Genomic DNA, 17,853 nt, shown 5'->3' with positions numbered 1-17,853 from the left:
GGGGGAAGGCTGCATTATTGTATTCCTTACTGGTATATATTAGCTGCTTCTGAGCAGTTTTTCTCTGCAAAGTGCTGCTGGTATGCTGCCTGCTGGTATGCCCAACCAGAAAGACAGCCACACCTGAGCAAAGAGGGGTGCTTTGCACTGCTGCCAGACAGGGTGTGCTGCCTGTGCTGGGAAGCGGTATGTTGCCTGCACTGCATTGGAGAAGAGGTGAAATGGATTTTGCTGACTCATTTGGGCAGGTAAAAGCAGACTTTCAGGCATGGGCTGAATAAACCTGAAAGAGGAATTTCAGCAGCAGCCAAGAGTTGCTTCTTCCGAGAAGGCACCTTGAGCTAATCTGTTATGTGCTGACAGTGTTTTCTCAACAGAGTTGAACCCAAGTAGTCCATGTGAGGAATTTGCATTTGGAGATCACATACTATATGGGTCATGTTTGTTGAGCAGTGGGTGAGGAAGGCCACTGGTTTACATAAGCTCGCTAAGATGAAAGGTCTGTCAGTTAGAAGAGTTCTTTTTTATATTGGAAAAAATCTAAAACAGTTTTTAGAGATCAAGATCTACCCTGTAATGTACTTGTGCCTCTTTTGTTGACTTCACTGGGAATTACATGCTTTTGCAGGATTTGGCCTGGCATGTAGATTAGTAACAGCATCACTGTTGTCTTCACTCTTCCTGTTGGCCCAAAGCAATATTCTGTGAGTCATTCCAGTCCATAGACACAGGCTGAACTCTGGCCATCTGTCCCTAAGCAGTCCATATAGATCGCATACAAACAGTTTGTTTGGTAAAATCTAATAAATTATCCAAAAGCCTACAACATTAGAGATGGCTTATCAATAACAGGCTGATTCTCAGTATTATTATTGATTGTAATTAGCAAAAATGTTACCATAATCTGATCTTTGCTGCACTAGCTGAGGATGGCATTTTTGTTGTATTTGATACTTACAAAGCTAGAACTCACAAGATGGAGTGGCTCAGATAAGAAATTTTTAAAAGATCCACTGATCACTCTTCTTATCTGAACCACAAGTCTTACGACTTCCAGAGTGGGAGAACATAACCATATCTGAGACCAAGGACAAGCATCAACTTAGCAAACAGTGGCTCAGGTTGAAGACAGGGACTCTTGTCCTCCCTTCCACACTGCTGCTTGTTGCTGTGCCAGTACTGATGGTTGACTTCACTCATAGTTTTGCCAGCTGAAGAGTGCATGTGAGCACTGTCTGATCAGCATCAAGAAAATAGATGAGCTTAATTTATCTTCACTGTTTTTTCAGTTTAACTTGGTGGATTCTGCCTTCTGCAGATTATGGAGTGCTCACATGGACGCCTCTGCTATCAGCACTGTGGGGAATGGTAACCTCCAGCAGGTGGGATGGTGACAAGCAGTTTTCAATGGAAACACCTTCAAAAGATGGGTGTCGATTTCCAGCCTTAGAGGCAGTATAGACCGGTGAAAAGAGCATTGTGCTAGGAAAGCAGGAGCTACAGTTTGTTCCTGGCACTGATCCTGGTGTTAAGTGATCAGGTCAAATCACTTCTCATCCATGCATCTGTTTCCCCTTCATCTGTCTCGTCCATTTAAACTCCTTGGAAAAGGGGCTGCCTGTTCTTATGTGGACAAGGGCAAAATAATAATATTTTTATCCTGCTAATCTTACAGAACTGCTTAAAGTTGTTGTTTTCTAAATGGCCTTTAGATCTGAGTACTGTTGGTTGGTTTTTTGGTTTTTTGTTTTTTTTTTTTTTTCTTTCCAACCCTTTGCTTTTCCATTGCAAAGCTGGCCCCACACTGATGTGTTTGATTATGTTTTCATTGCCGTTGTACTTGCTTTGATTTTGCAGCTCAGTGCCCAAAGCACAGGGTGCTGTACAAACAACATGATGAAGTCAAGCAGGGACAGCCCATTTCTCTTTTTACCTTGAAAACAATGTGAAACTCCTATGTTTCTTTTGCTTGGCACCTCCAGTTCTTGAGCTCAAGGCTGTGTGTGTGTGTCTGCTGCCCTCCTGTCGTGTTCAGGTGTGAGATCACTTGGACAGTGTTTCCATTGCTGCCTATGGGGGTACTGGAAGCTGTGCTGTCTGCTTGGTTGTGTGTGAGACCAGGCTGTGAAGTGTGGAAAATTAATGCAAGAATAGCAGCGTGCTGAGCTGATGTCCGTGTCTACAGTGGGTTAGTTGTGACTAGGTGCCATTACCAGGGCTCACAAGTGTACACATAGACTTGTCTTGCTGGATCATGCCTGGCCGCTGTCTGCAACAAGGAATTTTCTTCTGTTTCTCACCTCTCCTTTTTGCTTTTGGCAGCATTCCTTTCTCCATGGGGATGTGGTTTGAGTGTGGCCTGTGTCCAGCTCTTTTAAGAAGTGCCAGGTTACTGGCTGTTGATCTGAGAAAGGGAGGAGCAGCTAGATAGCTTGATTCTGCACTACCATAGTATCATCAGCCACTGTATCAGCTCTCAGCATGAATAGAGCAGCCTCCAGAAACACCCGTAAAAATATGGACCTTGGTACTTTTGTACTTTAGGCTCGTCCCTATCTTGTTCCTGCTATTCCCTTCCCATGTGACTCTGAAAAGCCCATTATGGCAGGTTTGGGTACCAGGACAGACTGAGGCTGTAGCTTGATGCATCAGAACTACACAAACTGCACTTTTCCCTAAGCCACGGTGATTTATTTGACTGCGGATCTGAACACTCTAAACTCAAGGAGTGGTTAGAGTTAGAGAAACCCCTACTTTAAAAAAAAAAAAAACAAACCAAACCAAAAACCAAACAACCCTGCAGGAAACCTCTTTACCAGCAGTGTAGTGAGTTTTTTTTTTGTTTTGTGGTGGTTTTTTGCTTTCTCCTCAGTTTGCTTGATTTCAGCACTCACCTCTTATGTTGCTGCATTCATTCAAAGTTTCCGAGTGGGAGCACTGATGTGGTTGTATGCTGCTTTTTGTAGCTCGCTGAGCCGTTCAGTCACTGTCAGGGGCCCAGTGTGCCGGCTGCTTGTGCAGGAAGAGTCCAAGTACCTTTTGCATTATTCAGTGGAAACTTTTTCAGCAGACTTTTCTGTTACAGTGGAAATCAAACTCTTAACAGCAGATAAAGCCAGAACACAGCTGAAGACTTAACAAAATTAAAATTAAAAAAATGTTGAAAACTTTTTGGCAATGTCCTTTGTCTCTGACACTGTCAGCTGCTCCAATTTTGCTGCCACTGACTGGAAGGGAAGTTCTGTCACTAACAGCAGTGGGCATAAAGTTTGTCCAAACTGAATCCTTCTGTGAATCTTGCATTGATTTTTCACCAAAAATAGCTTCTTATGGTCCTCTGGGAGCTAATGCAGGGCATATTTCCAAGGGGAAAGCTCAAATGTTTAGCTATCTCTTCTAGATTGGGGCACAGACCAGCTATAGCCTGCATCTCTGTTCCTCTGTCTTGCTGTGCTCCCTGGCTATGTGCCAGGTTAGAGCCTTAGTTGTAACAACTCCCAGCACCAGAGGAGTTTCTATCGGTTGCTTTTCATGCCATTTACTCCCTCCTCCCCCTCTCAACCTAGCTCTTAGTCCTTGTGATGAGTAGTGAGTTCTCTGCTTTGGGCAGCTTTTGGTAGCTGGGACTCTGGCCAGCTTCAGCCTTTTGCCAACTCGCAAGGACAGGGCAGGTTGGGAAAGCAAACAAACTGTTGTTAATGCCAGCAGGGCAGCTTCTTCTGTTGCAGCAAAACCAGGGCTTGACCTTGCCACTGGAATATTAACTCTCTCTTGGTGCATAGTCGGACAACTTTATAGGAGATTTTCTTCCCAGTACTAGCAATAAGCCTTTCAAACGTGTCCTTTCACCAATCCCTTTCTACTTGTTGGAGATGGAGAAACTACTAGACTGTCCTGGACAGAATACTCTAATTTGTTTCAACTTGTGTTTTCCTAGGACTGTTCTAGTTTTATTGAAAAATGAGCCTGGTTCTTCTAGGCTCGTTGTTTGGGATATTAGCGGGTCTTGAAAGAAGTCTTGAGGCTTGTAAAAACATCATATTATTGGAGCTCTGTGAGCATATTCTGAGATGGCTCCCAGGCTCCTCATACTCTGTGAGAGTTTTGACCTCTGAGCATCACCTTCTGTTTTCTCCATGTCATGTTTATGCCCCACCTGCACTGTCCTGAGGACATCTAACTGGTGAGGCTTACTGGCTGACAGGCTGGTTGTACCAGGCCTTTGGAGGTTCTGGTCTTGCATTGCTTGTTGAAAGAAACGTGACTCCACTCGCCTCAGAGCCTGAATAAAACACACACAAGGATTTGTTCAGTCACCCAGCGTAGGCATGAAACTTTGCTAGTTGGTTTCCTCAAGTTCTTTTTGAAGTTGTTGAATACAGAGTATTATGAAGAAGGCAGTGTAGAGAGAGGCTGGGTTGCCCTCTGGAAGAACCCCTCTCTCCACTCAGTACGGAAGAAGCTTAGCGTGACTGGCTGACTAGTTCAGCCTGATAAATGACATGATTAAAGTTGAGGGGTGTCAATACTTACCTTATAAATCAAACTGCAAAGACGTCTCACTAAAGCCAGGCTGCTCTTAATGTTGTTGAGTGAACCAATAAAGCTGCACAGCTATCTATCAAATCAATGTCAAATCTAACCATTTCGACTTAATATTAGACTGGAGTTAAATAGTCACATTTAGTAACCGTCAATGCACACACACACACAAAAAAATTGTCATCTGTGAATTCTGGCTCTGTGGCTCTCTGTAGAGCTGTGTACCCTAACCAAGGAATTTGTCTGAAGACAACCTGATGTATATTTCTTAGTATGTGTCTACTACATGCCCTTCCTTCTGAGGATTTTTATTCCTGGCAGCAGGGAGTTACATTTTGTGGCTGTTGTTACCCCTAGCTCCCAGCCCAGGCTCTGTATCGGACAAGCCTATTTATGCATCAGGGATAGCTGCATACGATGTGTATTCACTTCTCTTTCTGCATTTTGCAAACCAGTATACTAAATTAAGCTGAAATCAGCAGTGATTTACATTAGTAAACAGACTGTAGGTTGTAGGGAGGCGTGAGTATTTGTGCTATTCAGCTGTCCTTGTTGCTTGGGGGGGAATCTCTAGCAGAAAGGGAGGAAAACGGATGTGGTTTCAGCCTTCCCTGGAGACAACCGTAAATGTCAGTTCTCACATAGGGGATGTTAGGATACAGATCTGGTCAGACTGCTGTTTATACTAACTGTGCTTCCTGCATGGTAAGCAGATGGAATTGCTTCATATAAAGTAACATTATTTCTGTGAATGGCTGATTGCTTTGGTACAGCCCTCTCAGTAATTGTGTTGGACAGCAGGACTAGTGGCACTAATAGCATTTTCTTCCTCTTTGACTTTTGTAGGTATGTGCTGTTACATAGCAGTTGCATCTGAAAAGGAGACGGAGTGGAAGTCGCTGTCAGAGGATCCTGTCCTCCTAAGCTGGGTCTGAAGAGTTTCAGCCTGGCGTGAGTAGCCTGAAGGGGAGGGGAAGGAGCACGTCAGTGGGAGACCTCATCCTGACTTGGGGCACCAAAATCGCATCTATCTCTATCACTTGCAGTGAAGGAGTTTTTCTTCCTAGTAGCAGCCTACCTGGGTTGTGCAGCAGAAAGCTACATGTTGGTGAGAGCACCACTGTATTATATGGGGGGTTATAGTAGGTGAGCAACCAAAAGTTCCAGTTCTTGAAAGAGGATCAAGCTCCAAGTGCTATTTTTGTGGTGTATCATGGATGCATTAGATAAAACATAGTAGTCCCAGCAAGGATTAAATTCACCTTTGCCACAATCGTGGTTTAGGCCCAGCCGGCAACAAAGCACCACGCAGCCACTTGCTCGCTCCTCCCCCCCAGCGGGATGGGGAGGAGAAAATAAACGAAAAGGCTCATGAGTCGAGACAAGGACAGGGAGGGAATCACTCATCAATTAGGGTCACAGGCAAAACAGACTTGATTTGGGGAAAAATAAATCAATTTAATTTGATACCAATCAAATCAGAGTAGGATAATGAGAAATAGAACCGTATCTTAAAAACACACCTTCCCCCCACCCCTCCCTTCTTCCTAGGCTCAGCTTTGCTCCCGATTCCTCTACCTCCTTCCCCCCGCAGCGGCGCAGGGGGATGGGAATGGGGGTTGCAGTCAGTTCATCACACGCTGTTTCTGCCGCTCCTTCCTCCCCGGGAGGAGGACTCCTCACACTCTTCTCCTGCTTCAGTGTGGGGTCCCTCTCCTGGGCATCAGCACTCCATGAGCTTCTCCAACGCGAGTCCTTTCCACAGGCTGCAGTCCTCCACGAACTGCTCCAGCGTGGGCTTTCCCATGGAGTCATGGCCTCCTCCAGGCCCAGCCACCTGCTCCAGTGTGGGGTCCTCCACGGGCTGCAGGGGAATCTCTGCTCCACCATTAACCTCCATGGGCTGCAGGGGGACAGCCTGCCGTCTCACTACGGGCTGCAGGGGAATCTCTGCTCCGGCGCACCTCCTCCCTCTCCTTCTTCACTGACCTCTGTGTCTGCATGGTTGTTTCTCTCACATCCCACTCCTCTCTGCTGCAGCTCTTCCTTTTTTCAGCAGTCTTTCCCCTTCTTAAATATGCTATCACAGAGGCGCTACCACTGTCGCTGATGGGCTTGGCCTTGGCCAGCAGCAAGTCCAACTTGCCGCCGGGGAAGCTTCTAGCAGCTTCTCACAGGAGCCACCTCTGTAGCTCCTCCCCCACTACACAAACCCAACACAGCCACCATCAGATGTGTTCCTTGTTTATTATCTGCATTTGTGACATTCTTTGCTGTTTATGTTTATGCTGGTGCCAGTAAATATTTTCTGCCGCAGTCTAGGTCAGAAACATATGGAGGTAGTGGGATTGTGGAATTGGAGTGAGGGTTAGGTTTTAGGATTAGGACCAAAGTTTGGCAGTTGGCCTTGAATAGGCTACAGATCCAGGTTTAGCACTGGTGCTTGCCTGCACAGCAGTAGTGAGCTGGATTCATTGCGTTATCTGTAAGAGGCCATTGGGTTAGGTCTGAGTGGGTGTCAGGATGTGTGACTTGACTTGGTATGGATTTAGAGCAGACAGGAGCTGTTGGACTGGGATCAGGGTTTGGGGGGAATTATGGAGTTGATGACATAAGATAAGGTCAGATCCCCAAGGGGCTACTGGGCTAGCTTTAGGGTAGCTGCAGACACGACCGCTACAAATACTGGTGAAGCTGATTTGTTTTCTTTAGAGGTGATGGTATGGGGTCTTTGTAGGTACCGTTTGGTCTGGTTGATTCTGGTCAGATTAAGTCCTGGACTGAAAGAGACTTGACAGTTCTGAGATAAGGTTTGATATTCTTACTTGCCTGAGGCAAAAGCACCTCAGCCTTTGACAACTCTGCATTGAAGCAGAAGTCTTAGACAGAGTCAAGGCTGAGGCTCACATGTCAAGCTCTTGAGACCATTTTTTCACCTTAGGATGACTCTGATATGGAGCCTGTTTGTGATCAGGAAGGCAAAGGTCAAAGCAGCAGTTACAGAAGACTGAATCTCTGGCATCCCAGAAATGCCAAATACAACTTTTTTGGGCTACTTCTTTCTTTGTTTCTAAAAAGGCTGAAAGCATCAGGAGAGCAGTCTCCCCTGTTTCTCCCCATCCCTTTCGTCTGCATGGATGCTCTAGTGGTCTCAAATTTCAGCTCCATATGATCATCTCAACTCCTTTCCCATATAATGCTGTACCTGATGTTTGTCTCTAATGCCAGAGTCACATCCATACTGACATCGTGATTCTTGAGGGTTGCTTATATCTCTCTCCTTTGGTGATACACAGTCCTTCCGGTATGCATCGAGACTGTATGAGCCTCTTGCATGCTGAACATGCAGAGGCTCTTGTCAGCCTGACTGCGCTGTGTCTTTTATGAACTAGTCCTCTCTGAGGAATGAAAGTCCACGCTGTTGGAGAGGAAGCTGGAGAAGCTTTTGGGATGTATCAAGCCAAGTTTTATGTCATTCTCCTCCTGCTGCCTTATAAGCAAAGTCACATGGACCCTGCTGTTGAACTGGCACAATTACTTGGTCTCTTCTAGAGATGGGCCGTTTTACACCAGTCCTGAATAGGATCCTGTGCTTTGGCTGCAAAAGGGAGGGAAGCTCCCTCCCCTCAGTTTGGCTGCTTTAGAGGGAAGGGAACGTGGTACTTGGTTCTCCTCCAGCCAGAAAGTCACAGTCAGGCATTGATCTGGAAAAAGAGCATCTCCAAGAAGCCTTGATTCTCAGAGACATGCCTGGGAGTCGCAGTGCTTCATGTTTGTGCTGTGGCTGACCTATGTCATCAACCAAGTGATGATATCTCATTTCCTTCTTCCCTTATCCCTAATGCCTGCTCAATCCTACTGGCTGCCAAGTGACATGAAGGCATGGCACATCTGTGCTTCAGGGAGTGCATAACATTGAGTACCAGGGCCTGGATAGCTCATATAGGAGTTTGGAGGAGAATGGCTTACTCTTTAGCCCCCATTCCAGGTTAGGTGGAGCTCTAAATGGCTCTTTTTACATTACCTTTTTATATGAGAGAAAATATTTGCTTTTCTGTAGTCTGATGACTCTTTTCCTTTAGTTGGAGGCTCATGGGAATGCAGGGAAGTGCTTGTGTAGCATGCTATTTTGCATTTGTTGTTTTTTTAAGATCTAATTAAGGCATTGTGTTGGTTTTTAATGTGACCTGCAATGCATGCTGCAGATCAACTATTCACTTCAGACCTTTAGTCCAGGCATCTGGCACTTAGTGGAGACAAAACAGTTCCAGGCCTGACAAGCTGGACCAAAGGCAAAGAGGGGGGAAAAAAGATATCTAGCCAGTGCACCAGGAAACAAAGTAAGTCTATGAAAACACAATGGGGAAATCTTGACTATATCTTTTGCTGTCATAGGTGGGGGAGGCAAAGTGTGGAAAACGCTACCAAGTGGGTCCAAGGCTCTCTAATTGTTTCTCCCGCAAAGGAGAAAAACTGCCCTTAGTGCATGCAGAGAACTGTTGCAGAGGTTGCTAAAGAGTTACTGGTCTCACTGATGGCCAGGTTTCCCAGGGCTCGCTGGTCAATAGCTGCTGCCTTATTCAGTTCCCAAATTCATTGCTTCACGTGAATGCTGAAGGTTACTCAGACAGGCTGCTGTAAGGTGCAACGAGTCCTCCTTTCGCTACTTCCCCTGGGGACAGAGCAGGATGTCTTCTAGAGGAAGGCGTTGCCCAGAATGTCATTTTGGCTCCGACCAGCTGGTCACAGCAGCTCCGCACCGGCTCTGCCCATCTTAGACTATAAAAGATGTTTAAATGGTGCAGCACTGTGCCAGAAACCAGAGCAGTAACAGTGAGAGTGAGTTTATAGAAAGCAGGAAGATGGAGTTTTCATTTTTTCCATTGAACTTTTGGGAACAGATGGATAGTCGATGAGGCAGAGATGCTGGAAGGGACAGTGTGTTTCAAATGTTTTCCTTAATGTCTTCCCAATCTGCTTGCAGTTTCATAGCTCCTGCCTGTTCAGTACAGGACAGTTAGTATAGGATGTGAAAACTTTAACGCTCCTGGGCCTCCAGAGGTGGATCTTCTCCAAGGCCTGTTGAGCTGTGTTTTTTGGGCTAAGGAACTTCTGACACAAAGGGTCGTGGGAGCAGCTCATGGCCTGATGGGCAATGTCTTTGTTTACTTCATTCCAAGTCACCACAGTGAAGGGTCTGGACTTTCTGAACAGAGACAGTGACCCAGGAGCATCTTGACTGAGCCCTGTACTGATGCTAATAGGCCAGTCCTGCCTCTCTAAATGGCCAGTTTTTTTTTTTTTAATCTGGTTAGAAGCCAAGAAGAATCTAATCAGAGCCCAGCAGTGTACTGAGCAGCAGTCATTATCATTACTTAGTCATTCAGTTGCTGTTTCTTTGCTCTGACAAGAAATGTTGGTGTGGTGGGAGGGCATGGGGGATGATCAGCTTTTGTCTTCGTCTCCTTGAAGAAGTTCAAGCATGTTTCCTCTCAATACACCTATACCCAAGTGTTGCCCTCAGAGGACAGATTTAAAGTCAGTGAGGCCTTCAAAACTCTGTGGCAGCCACAGTTTGAGGGAGAGGAATCAACGAGAATGGGGAACTTAAACCCTCATTAACTTCCAAAGGCAATGCCTTTCGGCTGTGAACTGTGAGATACAATTACACTCTCATTAGCTTTCATAGTTACAAATGTAACTGGTTAATAGTTCCAGCCAGCTGGCCAAGTTAGAGGAAAATCCAAATTTCTCCTCTGCCTGGTGTTTTGCGCTGAATCTCTACTTATTAATGACACACACAGCAAGTACCTTGGGCAGAACTGCTGGCACTTAATTTCCATGAAAGCCCAGGCTTGTCTACTGGAAGACATGTTGCTTCTTTTGGCTCTGTAGTTCTGTTCCTGGAGAACAGAGGATCAGCTGTGGGTAGCGTGATTTGATATTCACTTGTCTTTAGCAATTAGGGTGCAGGGAAAAGCATTGCAGGAAAATACTGAGATGGAGAGAGAGCACAGTCTGAATTTTCTTTGCTGCTTCTGCTAGTTCCCTTCTTTACTGCACTCCTACCTCTCCTTTTTTACTCTCGACAACCTACCAAATCACTGTCATTGGAAGAGGCAGTAAGCTCGGGTGCTGGCCCTGATATTATGCTAAATATCTGAGTATTTTGAGTCTGAAGAAAAATGAGAGAATTTTACAAAAATCAGCTTTATTGCGTGTCATATAGGAGATGATTTTTGTCCTGACTGTACCTTAAGGTTAACTTAAGCTCTACAGCACAAAGGTTAAGAGCACTGGTAAACAGCTAGTACCATTACAAAAGCTTTTAATATTGATTGGGCTGTATTCTGTTACCTTCACAGCCCACAGTGCCTTTCATTGAATGAGGTGCTGGTTGGATTAGTAAGGATGGCTCTGGCCTAAACTAAACTTGTTATATGAAGTGCCATTGATGGTCTTCTGTAGTAGAGGAACAGAGCCTGGGTTCTCCTGCCACACATGATCCAGTGATCACTGAGCATAATCCTTGTGTCCCATGCCCCAGTTTGGCACATATGCCACAAGTCACAGCATGCAAGTTTTGCTTCCATTTTGCCTGAGTGTAAGTGGCAGTACAAGGTACAAAGGGCTGGAGATGCTTATGTGCAGGTGAGGATGCATGTTTTGTTGACTGTGTGCTGTAGCTGCCATTAATTTCCTTAGGACTTGGGTAAGCATAGCTGAGCCCTAAGTTTTTCCCCTGCAGTGTTGTATTTAGCAGGTCCTGAATTCCACAGAATTGCTTGGACCAGCGTCAGCAACTATTCAAGGTAGATGGGCAAGGTTATACTTTCTTTTATGCATGAGAGTTTAAATACGTCAGCAGATCAGTGGGAACTGGGAGAAACTGCTACTCAGGTGACTGCTAAACAGCTGATCACTCCCAGCTTGTGTTGGTGTGAGGCAGTGCTTTCCAGCTCCTGCTGAGTTCTTCAGTCAGTAGAAGACAGCAGCGGGAGCCAAGCCTCCCACACAAGTCTCCCTTAAGATGCTTTAGATCCCAAATCCTGGTAAACTGTGATCCTACCAGGTAGTATTTTTTTCTGTTTTAAATGAGGGATCACCAGCCTACAGCATATCCCTTATCTCCAACAGCCAGAAGGGACACTAGAACAGTTCTTCAGTCTTCAGCAGGGAAGCCAAATTATGCATTTGCTTTTCTCAGCTGTTTGAGAAAATTTTCTAGCAGTTTGTCTTGTAGCCCATGCTGTTCTCGCTGTACGCTTAGCAGGTTACGTGCTTTCACTGGATTAATAAACACATTATTGTTACAAGGGCCTCTTGCTAGCCCTTAACTACTTCCGCCCTGCAGACTTGCTCCTACTGGCAGATAAAGTTCCTATCTAGAGCTCTTAAAAGGCCCGTATACATCTTCACAAGGAGTTTTGCTCAGTCTCTGGTGACAGTCTGAACCCCTTCATGCCATGCAGGTTCAGCTGTAAGTGCTTTCTGAGTCCTTGTGCAGTTGCACTAAGCTGCTTGGCAGGTTGTAGGGGCTGCTGGCAGCAGTATTTCATTCTGTGGTGACACTGGTTCCTGTAGCTTTCAGCTCGGAAGGACTGAGCTGCAGAGTTCAGGCTCAGGTCTGAGGCATCCAAGGGGATCTGGATGTTTGGAGCTTTGGGGCAAGCTAGGGCTCATCTCTGATAGCAGGGAGGGTGCTGTAGAACTATCCTAACCAGAACCTGGGTGGCTGTTTTGTAACAAAGCAGAAGCTCCAGCCCAGCAGGGCGAGGATGCTGGGTGAATGAGTTTGTGCTCATTCATGGTACTGGGTGGAACTCTAGCAGCAGCATGTTGTTTTGTCTGAGTTTTGTTTTGCAATTCAAACCCCAGAACTCAGAGGAAACTGAACTAAGAGCACGAGCATGATGTAAGTGTGCCTGCCTTCCTCCTCCATCTGCAGAACCAAGTAAGCTCAATCACTTTTGCTTAGTATCTCCTGGATCTATCAAAAGTACCTCCTTTTCTAAACTGCATGTCACAGCACCTCTTTGACGGCTTCTGGTGGCTGGAAAGCCTACCCCCATGGCATATTGGGGTGGTATAAAAGAACTAGTATGGCTGCATGACATTAATCAAAACACAAAAGCTGTATGGATTGTGCAGAAAACTTTCCAGGGTAGCTTATAAGTGGAACAACCCACTCCCTCCAGTGAAAGGATTTGTTTATGACTTTGGTAGCAAAACAGACATGATGAGGGTAGGCTTGTCCAGTGGCTACTAGAGCAGTGGTCCAGAACATCCTAGAACTGGCATCTGCCCCTGTTATACCAAAGACTTCCTTTGTTGTGCAAATTGTTTTGTCCCTTTTGCTATTTCCTTCAGCTGTTACGGTGGGTGATGTCTTTCGCAAAGACATGGGTATTATATGGGAAAAATACAGCAGTGATTGTGCAGCAGTAGGTGCTAGGAAAATTGCAATGCATAGTACACTATTACTGTGAGTTGATGGTAAAACAGCAACACTTCATAAAGCTTTTTATCCTGCACTCAAGGTTGACTTTAGAAACAACCAAGCTATGTGGCCGTGCAGCCGTGCAAAGCCTGCTGCCCAGTTCTCCCTTCACCCAAGTGGAATAACAGATTCTGTGAAAATTCAGTTTTCCATCCAAGTGGTTGTCTGTAGCAGAAACTCCTCCCTCCTTGCCAAGCTGTTTGAAGGTTGTCTGAGCTGGTTCCTGCAAAGACCAGAACTGTTTCAGATCCAATCCTTGACCTGAACTTTCCTATCTAAGTTTGGACCTGAGCCAGCCCCTGGATCCTTCCCTACTTTGCCTCTCCCTAGGTGCCATTCTTTTGTTCACTAGCTGTTATTTTTACAGTATGGTTTCTACTCTCTCAACATTTTAATCACAGTCATTTTTATTACCTGAAGACAAACTATCAGAGGCTTGTTTATAAACCCCTGCTACACAGCAAGCAGGGCTTCCAACTGACACACTCTTATGTGGTCCAGGCTCCACAACAGACTTGAAGGAGGTCAAGGAGGTTATCTTTGGGTGGTGAGGGAGGTCTCCTGTTGCGTACTGTTGTATAAACAAGTATGTTTCAAGTAATTGGAGCTGGTGATGACTGCACAGCTTACTTTGGACAATGTCGTGGGCTTTTTTGTTGGCTTTCCTGGTTTGTTTTTGAGAACAACATGGGGGTTTTTGTACGGTTGTGGCTTTTTTTTTTTCCAGGGAGGACAGTAGGGTCTGACCATTCAAAACATATTGTTTTCCATCACCCTTTATTCTGACTGTTGATATGTCTGAAATAACCCTCTTCCTCCTCCACCCAAACCAAATACACCTGACTCTTAAAGGAGCTGGAGTCTAAACCTGGATCCAGACCTGAATTTTGCAAATAGCCTCTGATATCTGCTGGGGTAAATGAAACCAAAACCCCAGGTACAAGCTCCCCAGCATTAGTCTTTGGCATGTGGTAGTAAATGTGGGCTTGGGGGGCCCTTTGTTTACTCTACTTAGAACTACCAGTGGCATGTTCACACTGAGGTGTAGGATTGGTCTTAAATGAAATAAGATAGAGCAGCATTTTTTAACCTCTTCTGGCCTCTTAGCCAATATACCAAGTCAGAATTGTACCTATATTGACTAACAATTAAATGCTTCATTTGGTGGGAGGTGAGTATTGGGATGCTAAAAGGTGTATTGGGGAGGAAAAAGGAGAGCTTGTGTTGCTGGCAGAATCTCCATCAGCATTTCACTGTGCATCAGTATGGGTTTACGTGTGTAGGTATTTGGAGACCTTTGTTTTGTGTCCTTCACTAACATTTTACTGAAAGAATCTGAACTTGGAGTAAGCGTTGACCCACACAGTAACCTTTGCTCTACGCCTTTCTGCAATCAGCAACTCTTGCCGTCTGTGTTGCTTTCTAGGTCTTGTTTGAATGCTGAGATGCTCACCTTGCAATAATTTTCAGTACATTTTTTCAATCTGTGAGTTTGGCAGCAGGTCAATGCCTGTACATGCATATTTGAGGAATCAAAATCCAGAGACAGGCTGCAGACAGAAACGCTCTGGAGCGTCAGTCACGAAAGCCAGCACTTGGTGCACTGGTTGCTGTGGTCTGGTGACAAAGGGCAGTATCAAGAGACTTGAGGGTCTCCTTCAAATTATTTCCACTGTTAAGCTACCACTTGGTCTTGCATGAACCAACCTCCAAGGTCTGATTTCAGGAAGTCTTGGTCCCAGTCGTTTCTTCTGTAGACTTTCACCATGGAAGGAAGGGTGATCCTGTGCTGCTACTCACCTTCCTTACCAACAGGCTGCCCAGGCCTGGGAACATGTGAGTATACCCTCACCCTCCTAAACGCTGGTGCCACCTCCACTCCAGTGTGAGTCTTAGGCTGTCTAAAGGGGAGCCAGGCTGCACTGTGGTGGGGACACTCCACTCTAGGGACACCCTAGTACAGCTTGTGGCTTAAAAGCTCCTTTGATGCCTGTTACGATGCCCATGGAGTGGGCATATAATATGTAATAGCCGTGCAAGTGGTTAGTTTCCCTTTGTGTCATGTCAGGTATTTATGCTACAAATCTCAGCTGCCAAGTGCAGAAACTTTAGCTGCCCCTTCAGCTCCTGCCCATTGAAATAGGATCTGCCATGTCCACTGCTAATGAAAATATTCCTTCCTTGACAAGCAGATGCTGCCTGGTTTAAGGGGAAAAAAAAAAAAAAAAAAAGTGCTTTTTCACGTACTTTCCCTGTACTTTAATATTTCTTCAAGGTCTGCCTGTCACTTCTCTTTTGAAGTGCATCCCATACCTGTACTACCATGGAGTGTCACCTCCAAACTTTCTCTCTTTCCTTTCCCCAGCTCCAGAGCGGCAGGAAGAGTCAGTGTCTTTCATGATGACAGTGGCAGGGGAGTGACAGTCAGGCTGGGTGGGGGTGGCTGATGGTGAGCAAGCCTAGTGACAGGATGGGGTGACTAAGAACCAGCTGGCTAATTAAAGCACAGCAGTAGGAGGAGCAAAGTATTTAAGGGTGCCACAGAGAGAGAGAGAGAGAGAGAGATGCCTCCACAAATTTCTTCTCACACCTCAGCAGCCAAGTGACTGGGCAACATAGTGAAAGGTTTCCTTAACTCTTTCGTGCCTCTTATGGAGTGAAATCAAGGGACTAAGAAAATGGCACCATTGACTGAAAAGCCTGAATCAAGGTAAGGACACCGGTATGGTTTTTAGTCACAGTTAGTCAAAGCTAGCCCCGCTAGAGCTGCTGTCAGCTGAACTCCCAGGACTTTACATGGCACTGGTGTATGCTAATGGGCACTGAGTGGGTAGGTCTATTGAGGCAGTACACACTGATTTTTCAGATTGCTTCTTTCATTTGGATAGGTATTTCCAGTTGCTGCTTGAAAAGACAGGAGATATCAAGGTAGTCATTACATGGGTTTGTGTTCTCATTAAGGGAAATGGGCAGGTCCTTGTGTCCTTACCCTCGTGACTGGATCTTTCTCCTGACTCTTTTTATGGGAAGGAGGGATTGAAAGCAATTCCTGAATGCTGATTCTGAGGCAGCTGCTAAAATGAAAGTGATGAGAATGGATGTGGAGTTCTCAGCAATATGTGAATTTGGTCACCTGAGGCTGGAGGAGTCAGAGGGAAGTGAAGATGAGGACTAGCTTCTGGAATGTAACTTTCTGCTATGTCTGGAGACACTTTGAATGTCAGACTGTTGCTTAACCCAGCAGTTTGGTTTTCTCAGAGCATTTTCCATGCTGAGTAGAGGAGCAGTCACTGTGTTCTTCATTCCAGTGTGTAGGTGACTTTAGAGGCAGCACAGTCCAACAAGGCTAGCAAGCCAGCACTCCAGCCTGAATTCCCTGGCAGGCATGGGATTGCTGCCTGGCCTTGGATGCGTGACGGTGACCAGCCTTCAGAGTTTTGCTGGGACCTTTTTGTGCCTGATATTCAGGTAGAAGAATCAGTTCCCTGGCAACTTTTCTAGTGTAGCAATGCCTCCAGGTTGGAAAAGGCTAAGGAGAATGACCCTGTCTAATTTCAGCTTGCATCCTTAGGCTTGTCAAAGGTGTGTTGGAAGTATTGTATGCCTGGCTCCCCATATGCGTTGGCTAGACTTAGCTTTATGTGGTTCCCTGGAGGTCGTTGCAGTTGTGTGGAAATGAGACCAACTCTCAAACTGGTTTTGCTTATTGTGAAACTAAAAAGCAACCTGTAAGACTGATACATGCACCTTGTTACACTGTGCCAGCTCAGCTGATTTCAAATGTTGCATAGAATAGAGGCCCGAATCTTCCATCTCTGTGTAAAATAGGAATATCACCTATATACCTTGAAAAGTGTTAGCTGTTGCTTAGTGAGCATTTGTGCAGAGCTTCAACACAGCTAGTGCTAGCAGAGGTCATAATTAAAAATTAATGTTTGGTGTGGTTGCCACAGTGAGCACTCGTTAATGTCTGTGCAATTCCTCTGCCTTACACAACTAGGAATCTCTGGATGTGTCTGGGCTGGTATAAGGTGGTCTGTAGCATTAAAGTATCTGGTTTATATGTCAGAGGTGCATCAGAATCTTCTCTCTACCCTCATTTTTGTGAAATGTTTGTAAACTGGATTTGAACTTTGTGATACTAGTCAATCTCTAATTAGTATTTCTACTTAATGCAGCTTCCTCTTATTTACTACTTCACTGTTTGAGAGTGTGTGACAGAGGTGAAGACAGCCTTTTTAGTCTTTGTTATACAAGATCATGCAAGAGAAGCTGCTGGATGTTGTTTAGATGATCTAACTGATCGTATTTATAGAATGCCATTCACTGTAGTAAATGCAATGTAGTGTTTGTGTCCCTCAATCCTGCAGTCAGCTGAATGGATCCATTGTTATACATAATTAGGGCTTCTGGAATTTGGGTCTGTTTATTTACAGCAATTGTTCTGCAGAGGCACAAGTGGCCCCATATTAGAGGTATACAGAGTTAAGTGCAGTACACAGAGGACCCCAGCTGCACAGCTCTTACAAGTAGTCTCAAAACAGCTTGAACTCAATGAATCTTCTATTTCTTCCAGCTGAAGTATAAAACCAGCATCCTCTTGGCTAGGTGCAGTCATTACAGATTGTCTGAAAGATTTCCATTTTGCAAAAAGGTAAATCTAGTGTCATTGAATTAATTACCCCTTAACTGTAAATAAATCCCAGTTTCAGTAGTTACGGGCTCCCTGCCCAAATTCTTCTATGAGTCTCAGTTGAGTTAAGTGTCCTGAACGGTCCTGGGTTGCAGTATGCTGTTAAATCATTTACAGC

The 17,853-nt window shown here is 45.3% G+C and overlaps 1 protein-coding gene across 1 annotated transcript in view; it reads left to right on the top strand.

Moving 5' to 3' along the window:
* SORBS1 (sorbin and SH3 domain containing 1) overlaps window positions 1–17,853 on the top strand; it is a 119,706-nt gene that overhangs the window by 22,029 nt on the left and 79,824 nt on the right. The window contains exon 2 of the mRNA XM_050899426.1: window positions 5,389–5,493. The gene's annotated coding sequence lies outside the window, so the exon portion shown is untranslated. The remainder of the gene's footprint in view (window positions 1–5,388; window positions 5,494–17,853) is intronic.

Source organism: Gymnogyps californianus, chromosome 6, assembly GCF_018139145.2.
Source record: "Gymnogyps californianus isolate 813 chromosome 6, ASM1813914v2, whole genome shotgun sequence".
In the NCBI taxonomy this organism is placed as follows: Eukaryota; Metazoa; Chordata; class Aves; order Accipitriformes; family Cathartidae; genus Gymnogyps; species Gymnogyps californianus.
This window is presented reverse-complemented; position numbering and strand designations above follow the sequence as displayed.